Here is a 17,405-nt window from a genome sequence, read left to right on the forward strand (position 1 = left end):
AAAAAGCAAAGAAGTGATTCCCATAAATGCCACAATAGTGGTTATCTCTAGGAGCATGAAAGGGGTTTATGGGGGAAAGATAGCAATATTACATATGCCCTGACTTGGGTGTTAACATTATTTTTGTTGTTGTTGGGTGTTAACTTTAAAACAACATGTCAAATGGCTCCCACCCCCCATCTCTGTGTTAAACTTTACAATCAAAAACTTAAAAAAAAAAAAAGTTCCCGAGGTCTCCTTATGCCAATTCCTGGAAATAGAGAGAAAATTCAGGGGACATCACAAACCCCTCACCCAGTCCTCATTTAGCCTCTAGCCAAAGAGACCAGTCACTGACTCTCCAGCCTTCTTCCTCACTAGCATCTACCCTGTACCCTTCTCTATTTTGTCTCTTCCTCCAGAACAAATGTCTCCATTTTAGTGCAGTGAGTAGATTTACAATATTACAAACTTAACAGTTGAAGGTCCTAAAATTCATCCTCAGCAAAACTTGCAAAGCAGCTGCAAAAAAGATGAATGCCACTCATGGGATCAAAAGCCTAGAAGGATTTCGTGGAAAGGTTGGGTAGCGTGTGCACTCAAGGTCTATTCTGAGTAGAAGGCCCAGTCAGAGGATAGGGTGTCCGTCTGTCTCACCACGGGCTGCAAGTGCCAGGATAACCGAGTTTTGAAGGCTGCCCTTTCTGGTACAGAAATCCTGCTGCAAAGGGCAGGCTCTCATGATTTCGCCTTCCAGGATCCCACGCTTAAAATTCGGAATGCAGCTTCAACAGGGTTAAAGAAAAGGCAGAGTGATTTTAAGGGCAGGTGCTGGAGGTTTACTTTTGCCTCTTTTTCATAGCTTTTAGTACTTAGAAATTTGTGCTTAAATATGCTTCTTCTCTCTGGAAAACAGACTCACCCCTGTCCCACCTCTGCCTGGGGAATAACAAATTTCGTATGGAAACCTGAAAACCCAGAGAGGACCATGCAATGCTTCAGACACCTCGTGTAGGGCTGGCTGTCGTCACAGCCCCTGGTTTGGGTCAGGCTGTTTAAGAGTCTTTGGAACAAGTCTTTATCTAGGGGGGTCATTTTATAGATCCATTAAATCTACATTTTCTCTTGGGCTCCTTTCCTCAGCTCCCCTCAACCCGGCTCTAGTCACACACTCTAAAAACCCCCTTAAGCCCCAGAAATAAATCTCTATAAACTGCCAAGTGTTCAATCAGGCTTTTACTGTATCTCTTTGCAATTAGAATAAATTTACTGCTCGGAGAGATGAGGGGAAATATGCAAGGTACTCCTTGGATAAATATACTGCAGCGAGAAAAGTAGAGGCTCTGTAAAAATTATCTCTGTGAATTCAACAAGAATCAAGGTCACTGGAGCTGCTACATACCAGGGAATGTTAATTAATGGGCCTGCAGCTGGTGGTACCACTTGGCTGCTCGGCTCCAGCTGCTCGCTCCATATTTCTCTCGTTTGTAGGACCATTCTTGGATCAAATCCCATCTCTTTTTTTCTTCCAAGTACAAAAAGTACATAAGTCTATCCTGGAAGGATGCCAGCCTTTCAGAGAACTAAGGAAAGTGTTGTTTCTTAGCTATTTTTATCTCCTTTTTAAAAGAAAGGACACTCTATCACCTCGGGAGCTGGATTACTTGTAATCGGTGTTCAAGCTGTGGTCTGAGGTCACCGTTCTGGCACCGTCCGCAGGGAGGTGTCCTGAAGACGGAGAGCAGAGAGGGGCACTCAGGACTGGCCCTCCAAGTAAAGTGGGAGACACCTGAAGAGATGTCTCCCTTCACAGGCTCCTTCACCACGAGGATCGCATGTTAGGCCCAGTCCCAAGACAAGGGGAAGATGCCACCAGAATGCACTCAACATCTCGGAGATGGAAAAAGACAGAGAAGAAAACCGGAGAGAAGGAGAAAAGACAAAAAGTCTGATGAAAGAGGCAGAAATTATTTCCAGGGTCAGGGTAGTCTGTTCCATTTAAGCCTGCTGGGGGGATCCCTGGGTGGCTCAGTGGTTTAGTGCCTGCCTTCTGCCCAGGGTGTGATCCTGCAGACCCGGGATCGAGTCCTGCGTTGGGCTCCTTGCATGGAGCCTGCTGTTCCCTCTGTCTGTGTCTCTGCTTCTCTCTGTCTCTGTCTCTCATGAATAAATAAATAAATCTCTAAAAAATAATAATAAAAAAAATTAATAAACCTGCTGGGAAGCATGAAATGAGACCAGGCATGTAAATCACTTAGCATACTTAGCGGCAATACGGACGCCATTGTTAAGTATAATAAAATTTCAGCGACAAAGTGGAACAGAAGTGTTCAACACAGGCCCTGGCTGTAAGGCCTGCAGTCTATATTTAGGCAGCGCATGGGTCTGTTTAAGCGTGGACTGCAGAGCCAGAAAGATCTGGGTTCAAGTACCTGCTCAACCACTTGAGTAGCTACATGTCTGTCCCCATGCTGCAGCATTAGGCTTTCAGACCTCAACTTTTCCATCTGTAAAATGGGGTTGATAACAGCATCTGCCCCAAGGCTACCTGCATGGATTGGCCAAGATGGGGCAGGTCAGTAAGCCCTTTAACAAAGGGTACCTGCTTGGGTACCTGGTTCATCTCAACTAATATTCATTGTTATAACTGGAGCTCTTATCACTGCCTCCATAGCAAGGGGAGAATCAGGCCAAGTGGTTCGGGATAAGGGTAGGCCTCTCTGGGCAGGTGAAGACAGCTTATGATTCTCTAGGGCCGCCTGGGTGGCTCAGGGGTTGAGCGCCTGCTTTTGGCCCAGGGCGTGTTCCTGGGGTCCTGGGTTCAAGTCCCATGTCGGGCTCCCTGCATGGAGCTTCTGCTTCTCCCTCTGCCTGTGTCTCTGCCTCTCTTTCTCTCTGTGTCTCTCTGAATAAATAAATAACATTTAAAAAAAAAAAAAGGAACATTCTCTAAGGCAATGGAAAGGGTCCCACTGCATCTCTTGTAACCAGCCTGTTTTTCTTCTCATTTGGAAACTTTCTTTCCTTCAGTGTTACACAGCGGAGGGACTGGGCGTTCTTCCACACAATGACAGACATGCAAATCTGGCCCAGAAATAACAGGGAAAAGGCCTGACACTGCTTCTTTCAAGAATTCTCCAGGTAGTCATTAGCCATCAGCTCCAGGCTCAGGGCTCTGGGGACGGCTGCCCCCACTCCCAGCTAAGACGGGCAGGTCACCATCCATTTGGGCCAGTTCCTCTGCAAGTGGGGAAGGGGGAACCCAGCTTTACGGAGCCCCCCCCCTTTTTTTTAAGGAAGGAAGAATGTTCTTAAAAATCGGGAAATGTTTTCCATTACTACTTTACACTGTAAAATGATATTTAGGCCTTTTAAAAGACTTGGGAAATTTTCTGAAATTAAGGAATATGGATTTAAAGAAGCCTTGGGGGATTAGATTTTTTCTCCTCTTTGAAGCATTTGAAACAACTTTAATCTGCTTTTAGACTTCTATCCAATTTGGTATGGCATTCTAGTAGAGTATTGTTGCCTTCCTTGTGGAACTGATACTTTTGTGCCTCTTGTAAAAGGCACTAGGAGAAATATTTGGGGCGGAGAAAAAAATAAAGCTTGAGTTTAAAGAACAGGACTATTCAAGGTAAAAGGACGATTTCTAGGATGTTTGAAGACATATTTAAATTTGTGTTTTGAGCAGAAGAAAAATCAAACAAAAGCCTAGTTTTATTTGCAACCATAATGGTCTGGTTGACTATCTACCTTCCTGGCGGTTGGTCCTCCTAGGATATATATGGTGCTTTACGATATGCAAAAAACTTAAATCCTCTCATGTAATAGTACTGCTCCAGGAGGCAGGCATTATAATCCTTATTTTACCGACAAGAAAGCTGGGGCTCAGGGAGTTAAAATGTTTGCTCAAAGAAAATGTGATATGTCAAGAACTTGAACTTAGGACTCAGGACTTTGAACCCAACACCTTTTCCACAACATCCCATTACTTCTAATCTCTCATGTGGCCTCGGCAGCCCCAGTCAACTTTCCATGCCTCAGTTTCCTGATCTGTGAGACGAAAATGATACCACTGGAGGCTAGATTTTCCAGGACAAGTCTGTCTATCATGTGACCAAGACTTCTGGGAACAGTGTACAAAGAGTCTGAATGAAACACTCTCTGCATTATCCCGGGGGATGGGAAACCTGGAGAAGCAGCAAACAGGAAAGAGAGGCACACACTTGTCAGTCTGGGGCCTTCATTCCCTGAAGCAATAAAAGAGGAATTAAGTATATTATCAAAGTAAATGAGAGCTCAACAACCATGCAAGTCTAGAAGAACACATAGTTTTGAAATATCTAGGAAAATACTATATTCTACTTTTTATTTATTTACTTATAACAAATATATCTATTCATTGCTAGAATAATCAACAGAGGGGCACCTGGCTGGCTCAGTGGTTGAGTGTCTTCCTTTGCCCAGGGTCTTGGGATTGAGTCCTGCATCAGGATCCCTACTGGGAGCCTGCTTCTCCCTCTGCCTATGTCTCTGACTCTCTCTCTGTCTCTCACAAATAATAAAAAGTCTTTAAAAAAAAAAAAGAATAATCAACAGATAAGTGCACAATTAGAAATTGCATTCCTTCCTTCATCTGCTCTTTACCCACCTCACTTGCTAGACTCCCCACTGTTAAAGTCTGTTTATCTCCTAAAAGTATTTTCATTCAAATACCATGTGCATGGGTGTATTCAGATACACTTTATACAGAGTCACACATGTATTTTTAAGTGGGGTCCTACAACACGTATTGTTCTATAACTTGCCTTTTAAAAATTTTACAATGTATCATAGATACCTGCTCATACAGACCTCTCATTTCTACCCCCTTCCAGCTTTATTGAGTTCTAGTTGACAAATAAAAATTGTATATATTTGAGGTGTTCAACATGTTGTTTTCGATCAATGTGTGCATTATGCAATGATTTCCGCAATCGAGCTAATTAACATATCGATCACTTTTTCTAGGTGGGGAGATGATCAACTCTCTCAGCAAATTTCAAGACTGCACTACAGTACTATTAACTATGGTCACCATGTTGTCCATTACATCTCCAGAACTTACTCATCCTGCCATAACTAAACCATTGTACCCTTTGACCAACATCTCCCCGTTTCCTCCAACCCCCAGCCTCTGACGACCACCATTCTAATCTCTGCTTTTATGCATTCAACATTTTTAGACACCTCTTGTTCCTTCTTTTTTTTTAAGTTTTATTTATTTATATTAGAGGGAGAAAACGAGGGGCGGAGGGGCAGAGGGAGAGAGGGAGAGAAATAGACTCACCGCTCAGCACAGAGCCTGATTCCACCACCCTGATATCATGACCTGAGCAAAAATCAAGAGTCAGACCTCAGTGGACTGAGCCACTCAGGTGCCCACCAAGACTTTACATTCTTTTTAAAGCATGAAGAGAGTTCTATTGTATGGATATGCCATAGTTTATTTAACTACCTCCCTACAAATGAAGATACAGGTTACTTCTGGGGGTTTTTCTTAACTATTACAAATAATGTTCAGGAGCACCTAGATGGCTCAGTTGATTGAGCATCTCCCTTCGGCTCAGGTCACGATCCTAGGATCCTGGGATCCAGCTCCTCATCAAGCTCCCTGCTTGGTGGAGAGTCTTCTTCTCCCTCTCCATCTGCCCCTCCCTTCCCGCCCATGCTCTCTCTTTTGCTTGCTTTCTCTCTCAAGTAAATAAATAAAATCTTAAATAAATAAGATCTTAAAAACAAAAACACACAGAAAAACAAATAATGCTTCAGTGGATAATAATAATAGTTCATTAATATGAAAGAAAACAATGTAGGGATAAATAGGCTAGGACAAACTTCGGATAAGTAGATATAACAACACCCTTACCAGAGAGCCCCAGGTGGGGCACCTGAGACAAACAGACCCTTCTCAGTTTAGCTCCTTGTTATTTCAGATCACTAGCTGGTGCCAAAGAAAGAACCCAGCGGGGGTAGGGGGTGGGGGTGGGGGGAACAAGTTAAAGAAAGAAAAAATTGCACAGCAGTAGTTTTGAGAAGTTGTTTAATTTGAACTACATGTACATCTTAAAGAGAGCTAAGTAGCAAGTGTGTAGAAACCCCACAGAGTAACCATAGCATGTGTAAGGAGGATTGTCTATAAGGCTCAGATTGATGGCATTTTAAGAAAGAAAACAATGGTGACAGTGAGAAAATGTTTGAGCATTTAGTCTCCATGTCAGTCCCTGTAGAACAAGGGCTGTGTCTTATTCGTTTGTAGCCTCAATACTTGGCTTAATTCCTGACAAGTAAAAGGTGTTCATAAGCACTCAAAGAAAAGCAAGGAAGGCTACTCTCTAGAGGACCAAGTCTTTTGGACATGAGCCAGCAGAATCGACCTGAATGTAGATAAATCTTGATTTGTGACTTTAAAAATTATTTTAAAATGTTAAAACATTTAGCTTAATTTGAGAAACAATAAGTTTTTTTTTTTTAAAAAGTGTCCCTAAAAGCCTCTGTTATTTAATTTAATGTCTCTGCATACTCTTTGGGTCTCATTCATTGCCTGCTCAAAAATATGTAATGAGTTAAACTGTAACTAACTGGTCATTGAATTTTTAAAGATTATTTTTTTTAAGATCGACATCATTTTTCTTGAACCTATCACCGGAATTGTTTTGTGTCTAGTTGCTGGTTGTGTCAGTGGGCTAGTTTCTGCCTCTTGGCCTCAAGATTCATGTTCCTAAATGAAGTAAAAAGAATCAAGTGACCAGGGGCATGTCTCCCATCTTGTTAACAGAGAATTCAGGGGAAATGTTTAAGACACCATCATCTGTGTAAAGGTCCTGTTAACTGGCTAACTATGGTTCAATCAACCAAAGGCTCAGATAACTGGGTCTGTGTGTGTGCATTTCTTAAGATACTGTGATGAAGAAAAGGATAAGTGAAAGATAAGCAGACTGATATGAAGGGATTCACTTTTTTAAAAAGAGAAGATCCAGTTTGGGTCACCCTCACCTTCTATAACAGGGTCAGCAAATTACCAAAGGGAACAGTGCCAACCCTGTTCACCATCAGCTGAATTCTCCAGAAAGGTAATCCATACTTATCACGATGACCTCAATGCAGTAGGGGAAGAAAGGCTGAATTAAACTCGGTAGCATCCCTTGTATTATATTTCAATGCTCCATATAGTCATTCATTCAACAAACATGAGCAGAAAGAGTAGATAACCAGGAAGGCCATTCTCTAGTCATTCTGAATCAGCAGGATTGTTCTATTGAGCCTTTTAATCACTTCGGTCCTCAAACCAACCTTGAATTCTCCCTCCATCTGGGCAGAAGCTCTAGTTCATAGTAAGACACACTTCAGAGTACTATGAATAGGCTGTGGATAGAATCATAGAATCATCTGCTGGGAAGTGGCCCACCAGCCTTGTAAAAGAGGAAGAGTGATCTGTGTAAAAGGACATTTTTAGAATCATCTTTTAGCCGTGTGGCTCTGAGGGTTGCAAACTAGACTGACAGCTGTGATCTTGGGTTCTGGCCTTTATTACTAGGTTGCTGTCTGACTTTGGGCTTCGTCTTCTTGATCATAAAATAAAAGAGTTCAATTAAGTGATGGAGATTAATAGTATCTACTAGCACATGGAACAGGAATGCTGATAAAACCACATCAAGGTAAGTTTTTAAAATCTTAAAAACTGGGCAGCCTGGGTGGCTCAGCGGTTTAGTGCAGTGTTCGGTCCAGGGCATGATCCTGGAGACCTGGGATTGAGTCCCACGTCGGGCTCCTTGCATGGAGCCTGCTTCTCCCTCTGCCTGTGTCTCTGTCTCTGTCTCTCTCTCTCTGGGTCTCTCATGAATAAATAAATAAAATCTTTAAAAAAAATTTAAAGACTTACCTATCCTTTATAGATATGGGGAAAAAACCCAAAACCCTGGAAATTCTTTTTTTTTAAAGAAAAGAATCCCAAATTGACTGAATTTGGGATTCCAAATGATGCCCTGACTGAAGCCATCATTTGCCTGATAATCACCAATCTAGAGAAGTGAAGAAAGCCTCATCTCCAGGGCTCTTAGCCTTTGTAACCAGTCACTGTGAGGCAGGGAATGTCTTGTGTTATCCTTCGGTACCTGTAGGTATCTAGAGTTGCTCTAGAGAACAAAATCTTAAAGATGAGTTTTCTATATTAGTTCAGGAGATTTTGGAATTGGTTCTCTAATTTGGTTAGATTTAAAGACACTAATGGCTCTATTTTCCATAGCACTGATGGTCCATAGTGTGTTGTGACAATAGAGATACACAAAATATGAGCATCAGATGCTCATAAGCAAATATTTACAAAAGGAGGCTAGGTTCTGGGTGACCACATAAAAATGATTCTTCGAAGGAAATCCATTGCTGGCTCTTATAGGAAAGAGTTGTCCCCACCTAGCCCCCTTTCTTGTTACTACAACAACTTACTGCTGACCTGGAGAATGTGGCTTTGGAAAGGGCTGGTTTCGCTTTGCTGGTTGCTGAAAGCCCCTGGGGTTGGGAGCAGCGGCCTGGAGGCAGCACATGTTGTGTCACTTGGCTAGGAGACATATCGTGAGGCAACATGAAGTGGTGTCTGTTTGGATCATTTGGTTTTTTTTTTTTTTTCCCTACCTCTTTATCCCATTTTTAAGAGTCAGTGTAATAATAACAATCATGACATAGTGATCACTCACATGGCCCTTTGCATGTGCCAGGCACATAGCTCTCGGGCTGTAGACAGATTCCTATATTTAATTTTTACAACACAACGAGATTTTATTACTAATCCAATTTTACAGATAGGGAAATGGAGGCAAATCCAAATAGTTAATGAGCAAGGAGCCAGGACTGGAACCCAGGAAGTCTGGTTCCAGAGTCTATGCTCTCAGTGCATTCAGATGACCCATAGGTCTGTGTGCATCCCAACCACACCACTCAGTGGTGATATGATCTTGGACTGGACCCTAAAACTCTTTGAGCCTCTGTCTCTGAATCTTAACATGGGAATAAGAACATTTCCCGCTTGATGGAATTACTATGAGCCAGAAGTGAGTTGATGAAAGGAGAGGGCTCAGTCCAGGACCTACACATCCTAAATGGCCTTCACATTCACTAAGACACCAAAGTACTACAGGCACAGTCAACTCATCCCAGCTCAGTGATGGAGGAAAAAGATGCTTGATAGTGGGTAAGCTGGTGATTACAACACTGTAGGAGAGAGCGCTCTGGACCTAGGAGCACCATGAGGAGAGCAGGGACACTCAGGAAAAATGTTTGTTTTATCAAAACAGGTTAGAAAAATATTTCTTTGGGAAAAATATTTAGTGTTCTTCATCCTAGAGAAGTGAGTCAAGACTATGACTAGGAAGCTACTGAAATTGCTCTGCTGTTCCATAGACAGGCTGGTTGTCTCCCTTCCCTCCTGCCTTGACACCATTCATCCGGCTCGGCTTATCATCTCTGATGGGCCACAGGGAGACCCTCCCCTATGGATCCCGTGGATCCCAGTTAATGACCTACCTGATGAAGTATCTTGATTTCAGAAGGTGATGCGGATAAGTGAAGCAACAAGGCCAAGGGTCTCCAGATGCCCACATAGGTCAGCCTTGGTTTGAATAATGGGAGGTCACAGGTCAGCAGTCCAGGTTGGAAAGAGTTGGCTCAACTAACCAATGTAAAAGAGACCCTGCAGTAAGAGAACAAAGAAAAATTGTATCAAAAATAAAAATTGAATATATCCATACAATGAAATATTATTTAACCACAAAAGCAATAAAGCACTGGTGGATGCTACTCCATGGATCAACCTTGAAAGCATTATTAGAGGTGAAAGAAGCCAGTCACAAAGGACTGTTGTATCATGTTGTATGATTCCATGTGCAGACACACTTCATGTATGTGGAATCAAATAATTTGTGGAAAGTAGATTAGCTATCACAGGGGAGGGAAAAGGGCCAGATGGGTATGAGGTTTCTTTTGGCTGATGAAAATGTTTGGAATTGTATAATGGTGATGGTTGCACAATACTGTGAATAAAGTAAAAACACCACTGAATTGTACACTTAAAACTGTAAAAATTATGATGTTTTTATGTTGAGTGAGTTTTATCTCCAATAAAAAATTAAGCAATAAATTCTAACATTCTAAAACAAACATATCCAAAAGGTATGAATTTTAGAACTCGTAGTCTTCATATTTTTTCCTGCATATTCTAAGTTTTCCATAATAAGGATGAATTCCTCTTAAAAAATGTTTTATTTTGAAATAATTCCAGATTCACAGAAAGTTGCAAAGATAGCACAGGATGGTCTTGGATACTCTTACTCATTTCTCTCTGTAGTTACATCTTATTTAACTATAGTACAATAAGAAAGCCAGGAAATTGATACTGGTACTGTGGGGTTGGGCACACGTACATGTGGTATTTTATCACATGTGTAGATTTGTGCAACCACCACTGCAATACAGATGCAGAACCATCCCATGACCACAAAGATCTCCCTCATGCTACCCTTTATAGTCACACTCCTCCTCTTCCTTCCCACCAACTGCTCATCTCTATAATTCCATCTCTATAATTTCAAGAATATGGTATCAATGGAATCACATGGTATGTGGCCTTTTGAGATTTGCTTCTTTTACTCCGCACAATGTCCTGGAGGTCCTTCCTGGTTGTTGCATGTATATCAATAGTTTGCTTTTTTGATGTTGTTGAGTACGATTCCATGGTGCGACATGCCTCAGTTTAACTAGTTATTGGTGTGACATTTGGTGTTTTGCAGATTTTGGCTATTGCAAACAAAGCTGCTAATGATACTCCTGTTCAGGTTCTTTCACTTCTCTGCAATAATGGCCCAAGAATAAATTGCTGAGTTGCATGGCAAGTCTATGTTTAGTTTTTTAAGAAACTGCCAAACTATTCTCCAGAGTCACTGTACCATTTTACGTTCCTACTAGCCATGTATGAGAGATCTGGTTTCTCCGATTCCCTGTCAGCATTCAGCATTGACACTAGTTTTTGACATTAGCTGCCTTACTAGGTGTGTAGTGGTATCTCATCATGGTCAAATGCATTTCTTTAATGGCCAGTAATGTTGAACATCTTTTCATGTGCCTATTTGCCATCTGTATATCCTCTTCAACAACATGTCTCATATAGGTTGCCTGTTTTCTAATTAGGTTGTTTGTTTTTACTGTTGAAATTTGAGCATTTTTTATGTGTTCTAAATACAAATCCTTTGTCAGATGTGTGGTTTGCAAGTAATATTTCCTCCCAGTCTACAGCTTGTCTTTTCATCCTCTTTACACAGTCTTTCACACAGCAACAGCTTTTAATTCTTCTGAAGGGTAATTTATACTCTTTTTTTTTTTTTAAATGGATGTGCTTTTGGTGTCAGGTCTAAAGATTCTCTTCGTCAAGCCCTAGATCTTGCAGATATTCTCCATCAAAGTTTCTAGGTAAGAATCACTTTTTGAAAGAACTTTTTTTTTTCTAAGTCTAAAAGAAAGACATGCCTATTGTAGACCATTTGGAATATAAAGAAAAGCTCAATGGGGAAAGTTAAAACTCACTAATAAAACCAACATCCAGAAATATGTTTGGTATTAGATGCCAGGACTTGCAACTTAATAAAAATGTCACCTCCTTTATAATGGGAAAACAGAACCCTCCAACAGTAAACTGCACTATTGAGTACCAACCCAAGTGCTGAGGAGAGGTGCTTCTCGTAATGCCAAGATCAGCTGGGGGAGTTGCCATTCGGAAAAGGCTAAGAACTACTGACCCAAACAGTGAAACTCATGTTTATGAACCACAGCTGTTAGTCACAGACTGTAATTGCCCTGCCAGATAAAGAAGCTATTTAAGAGAGCAGGTTGCAATAGCTGAAAAGAAACAGAAAATAGTCTTTTGGAAATCACAGGATTGTAACTAAGGGAATATCAGGTTTGAAGGTGGAACGGATTTTGGTGAATTCACTGGCCTGGGACAGGCTGATCTTATGTGAAGATGATCCAGCCCTGGCTGATGTTCTGTTCCACTGGAGGGAAATTGGTTGAGGTTCTCTTTTACAAATCCTGGCATGTGGGGGCTTTTAATAGCTAGAATCCTTCCAGCCTACCCACTTCTGGGCACCTGGAACTTTGCTTTTCATCTCACCCCTCTCACTTGCCTGACATGTTGGTCACACGGTGACAGTGGTGATCAGAGCAGTGGAGTCCAACAGTACTCACCCCTACCCTCACCCCACCACCTCTACACAGTAGACGTAAGCTGGTCTTAAAACAAAGCATTAGATAGACTTCAGAGGCTTTGCTCCCTACCCTTCACCGTCAACCTTCTGAGAAACTGATATTTTATGAAGGAATATTTTGTGGGGTGCCTGGGTGGCTCAGTGGATTAAGCCTCTGACTCTTGGTTTCCTCTCAGATCATGATCTTAGTGTCATAAAATCAAGTCCTGCCTGGGGCTCCTGCTCAGTGGGGAGTCTGCTTCTCCTCTCTCTCCCTCTGCCCTTCCCCTAGGTGAGCACTCTCCCTCTATCTTTCTCAAATAAATAAATCTGAAAGAAAGAAAGAAAAAAAGAAAGGAAGGAAGGAGGGAGGGAAGGAAGGAAGAAAGAAAGAAAAGGCACTTAGTGAAACTTGCTGTTTAAATTGTTTAGTGGCATTAGGAAATAATCCTGAATTGGATTTGGTCAGTCTAGATTTTCAAGCATTTGTTTGTACTCATCGAGTCTGCTTGAGTTTCTCTCTCCCTCTCCCTTTGCCCCTCCTCTCACTCTCGCTCTCTCTCTAAAATAAATACGTAAATCTTTTTAAAAATTTAGATTAAGGGATGCCTGGGTGGCTCAGCGGTTGAGCATCTGCCTTTGGCTCAGGGTGTGATCCCAAGGTGCCGGGCTCGAGTCCTGCATGGGGTTCCCTGCATGGAGCCTACTTCTCCTCCCTCTGCTTATGTCTCTGCCTTCCTCTGTGTGTGTCTCTCTCTTGAATAAATAAATAAAATCTTTAAAAAAATTTTAGATTATGAGTTAATTATGTGGTGAAAATTGCAACCTAAATGTCCATTAACTTAAATTATGATAGATCCAGACAAAAGCCCAGCATTTACTGTCATGGAAAGGTGCCTACACATATTGAGTTTTTAAAAGCCAGTTATAAATTAACAAGTAGATTTTTAAAAAGGCATTAGGAAAGAAATATAACAAGATATTATCAGTGGTAATCTCTGGATGATTAGTTATGGAGAATTTTATTTTATTTTTTAATTTTCTCATAAGCTTTCCAAACCTAATTGCACTGAGCTTATATTGCATTAATAATCAGGAAAAAAGAAAACTGATTTTCATCAGTGGTCATAGGGTTGCATGTTAAACAGAACTGTATATATAATTAATAATTGTATTTACTAGTTTTATGAGTTGTAAAAACTCGTATTTTGAAATATTCAAAAGGGACAAGAAGTATAAAGTGAAAAGTAAGAATTCTCTTGTGAATTCCATGTAACTACTGTCAACAAAAAATACATATCTCGAAAGCACAAATTAAATAGTGAGAGCAGATCTGAACTGCAGAAGCTAACGTGAAGAGGTGCAGAGGTAGGAGACAGCCTTGAAGACAAGTGAACGAGATTTACCAGCCTACTGCCAGCCACCCCTCAGCCCACTCCCAGAACATTCACTTATAATCACATTGCCCTTCTGATAAGGGAAATCACCCTCTTTACACTCTGAGCACGTGGGTTCCAACAGACATTGACATCTAGTCAGGCATGCAAATTAGCATGGGCCCTAAAACCCAAATGAATCAAGTCAAATTCAAATTACAGAGCACACTTGGGCGGTAAGTCACAGAAGCAGCAGGCACTGCTACCTGAGTGTGAAAGGAAGGCTCTTCCTCTCTCCTGTTCCCGGTCACCCCCAATTGGTTTATTTAATAGTTCACTCCCCATCCTCCATGCTTTGGCTTTAATGTCACTTTCTCAAAGAAGAGAAAAATTGGCTTGGCTAGATTGGCATAGCCCCTTACTTTATTCTCTATCATCATCCCTGATCATATCCTTGGAAGCACTTATTACTATTTTGTAATTTTTAATTTAATTTAATTTAATTTTAATTTTATGTACTTATACCTGAGCTCTACCTTCCATCTCTCCCCAGATTGTAAACTTCCTAAGGGCTGGGACCGTGTGTGTGTGTGTGTGTGTGTGTGTGTGTGTGTGTATGTGTGTGTGTAAATGTTGGCTTTGTTTAGCCAGCTTTTAGTCCATAATGGGTATTTAATAAATACAATGTAAATAAAATGGAATATTTTACAAGTCCATTTTGAGATGACATTCTAATTTCCTTAATGTTTTAGATAAGACAGACCCTTGAATGGTAGGTTTGTTTATTTCTTCATTCACTCTTTCACTCATTCAATCAGCAAACTTTTATTAAAAGCCTACTATTTGCAAGATCTTGTGTTAGGTGCTGGGGATAGAGGTGTCTAGCAAGGAAGTCAAATAAAAATAGGTAAATACGATCTAGGCAGACATGAGCTATGATATAGGTGATACAGGGTTTTAGGGGAGCATGCAGTTGGCTATTTCCTGAACTTTGAGAACTGTGGCTGATTCTACCCCCCACCCCATCACCCTGTGACATCCGTTAAAACCCCACAACTTCATATCCAAAATGTTGACTTGGGTCATCTGTGTATCTGTCACCTTGTATAGAAAAGATCATCATCAACTTTTTAAACAGAAAATTGTGTTAAGGAAGTGACACCATAGCAAACAAATGAGAAACCAGAGAGACAGTTTGAAAAGCTGTCTCTGCAAAGTAGGGTTTTATAAAGTGCACACTCTCTGTTCTTCCTTGCCTCCATCCTTTCTCTGTCCTTCCTTCCTACTATTCTCTCTCACACACAACTCAGACACAAGACATGGAGAAACAAATGTTTTCTGACTCGATGACTTCAGCGGATTAGCGCTCCTTTGAAAGTGATATTGTTACAGCCATAACGTGTTTATGTGTAACACAGACATCTTTATGTATAATGCAGACGTGTCTGTGTGGGGAACATTAACATCCTGGCCTTGTCATTTAGTGAGGTAGGAAGTTCAGCCTAGGACTACAGATCCCCAAAGCTTTAGAGAATCTTGAGACAGGAGAAGGAGGGAGCTGGAGAGAAGAGGGGAGATTTCTTTTAGGATTATTTCTCCTTTTTGCCTAACTCTCATGGGCTTAACTCCTACTCTCTGAGAAACAATCCTCTTCCAACACAGCTGGGATGGTTGTCAGGCAGAGGTATCCTTGCTGAGGATAGCAGCCATCCAAGAAAGGGTCAAGCAATTAGAAGATGCTGGTAAATCACAGAGACACCACAATGAGAGTTCCACTTTATAATAACCTGATGGCAAAACATTTATTTTAGACCCTGACACACCATCCCAAAAGAAACAAATTGGAGGGAGTGTTTTCTCAAACATTTTGATATATCCTAGAAATGAATTTTATTTTCACATTTTAAAGGGTCTTTACTCCTCATAAATTGTGAAAGTAATCCAGGCTCACTGTAACAAAATCAAACAATACAGAAGTATATAAATAAAAAGTTAGTCTAGCCTCTCCTCTATCCCACTCCCCAGAGCAGCCGTACCCGATAGAAATATCTTGCGAGCTATGTGTGTAAAGTTTTCTAGTAGCCACATTAAAAAAAGTAAAAAAGGAACAGGTGAAATTAATTTTAATTATATATTTTATTGAATGTAACGTATCACAAATATTTTTACTTCAACCTATAATCAACATTATCAAGTTATTATTAAAATAGAAAATTATTATTGAGATACCACTTTGTGGTACTAAGTCTACTAAATTTGATGTGTATTCTATGCTTACAATACCTCTCAATTTGGACGCTATATTTTCATCGAAAATACTTGCTCTCTATTTCAATCTCATAACACATACAGTTGAAGGACCGGTTTTAAATTAAATGTACAGTAATTAAAATTAATTAAAAATTTAAAATCCAGTTCCTCAGTCACACCAGCCACACTGTGAGTACTCAGTAGTTACATGCAGCTACCATATTGAACCATGCAGCCCTGGAGCGAACTACTATGATTTTTGGTATGGAATCTTCTCAATCTTTTCTCTATGCATATGCATATATAATTAAATATAACATATTACACATATCTGGATTTCATTTCAGAACAAACATAATCATGTTATATACATTTTACTCGACAATTTCACTTTTCACTTAAAGTTATATTTTGGATATTTTTATTATAGATTACTAGGAAAACGTATCAAAGTATTACATATTTTTTATTCTTTATTATGGGTGAGTAGTAGATTTATTTAACCACTCCCCTACTAGTGGACGGCTACGTTGTTTTTGATGTTTTGCAGTTATAAACATCCACGTTTGCATACTTATGCTAGTATTTCCACAGGATACATCCCAAAAATTGACACTTAAGAAGCCAAAGGGTATGTCAATTTAAACATCTGAAAGCTAATGCCCTCCCAAATAGTTGTGCCAAATTTTATCCTACACTCTTGGTTGGCATTCCTCTCCAGCATTTGTAGATGCTCCGAATGCCAGAATCCTAATATCTGAGAAAGAAAAGATCTTAGAGCTCATCTTTTCCAGTCCCTTTATTTCATGGACCAGGAAAACCAAATCTAAGTGGTGGAAAAAGGCCATGCAGCATTGTGGCCAAGCTGGGACTTGAGCAGCTTTTTTAAAAAAAAAATTTTTTAAAGCAGTTTTTAGGTTCTTGCCTCCTGTCTCAACATGCACTGCGGGGCTGGGCAGAGTCTTTGGAAGCATCCTGGGGAAGGGCATCCCTCCTTGGACTTGGCCTGCTGCCCCTCCCTCCCGCACTTTGTCATTATCAGCTGGCGCTGGCTTAGATCAGCAGGCCTTTCAATGGAGCATCACACTGCGCCTCAGTGAACAATGAACAAGAGCCAAGGGAGACTTTCCTTGACATTTGTATCCAAAATTAAATTCAATCCACTCAAATGCTTGCCACAATTTCAAAGTGTGCCTTGCCTGCCTTTCTTCTGCTAAACACAGCCAAATCATGGACCCACGTAGAAGGGGGCTAGGGGGAACCTAGGTGTTTTGTTTCATGCAGAAATAAACTCCACCACTCAGCAATTCCTGGTGGGTCAGCTCAGAAACATTCCACGTTTAATAGGAGTCACTTTGGGAGGGCAGAGGCAGAAGGACATGAAGATCCTTTTGGAGGAAGTTTGGCTCCCTTTAGCTACGAGGCCCGTGAGATAGTAGAGGCAACTCACATGCCAGTGAGATGGGCTCCCGAGGACCGTACACCTCCCTTCTCCCTGGAACTTTCCAGAACCCATGAACCCAAGAGC

The 17,405-nt window shown here is 40.9% G+C and overlaps 1 long non-coding RNA gene across 2 annotated transcripts in view; it reads right to left on the minus strand.

Moving 5' to 3' along the window:
• Window positions 1-17,405, minus strand: part of LOC121472242 — a 94,735-nt gene that overhangs the window by 56,179 nt on the left and 21,151 nt on the right. For both annotated transcript variants that reach the window (XR_005982826.1, XR_005982825.1), the window contains exon 2: window positions 9,541-9,706. This is a non-coding gene — a long non-coding RNA (uncharacterized LOC121472242). The remainder of the gene's footprint in view (window positions 1-9,540; window positions 9,707-17,405) is intronic.

Source organism: Vulpes lagopus, chromosome 11 (assembly GCF_018345385.1).
Source record: "Vulpes lagopus strain Blue_001 chromosome 11, ASM1834538v1, whole genome shotgun sequence".
NCBI classification, from domain to species: Eukaryota; Metazoa; Chordata; class Mammalia; order Carnivora; family Canidae; genus Vulpes; species Vulpes lagopus.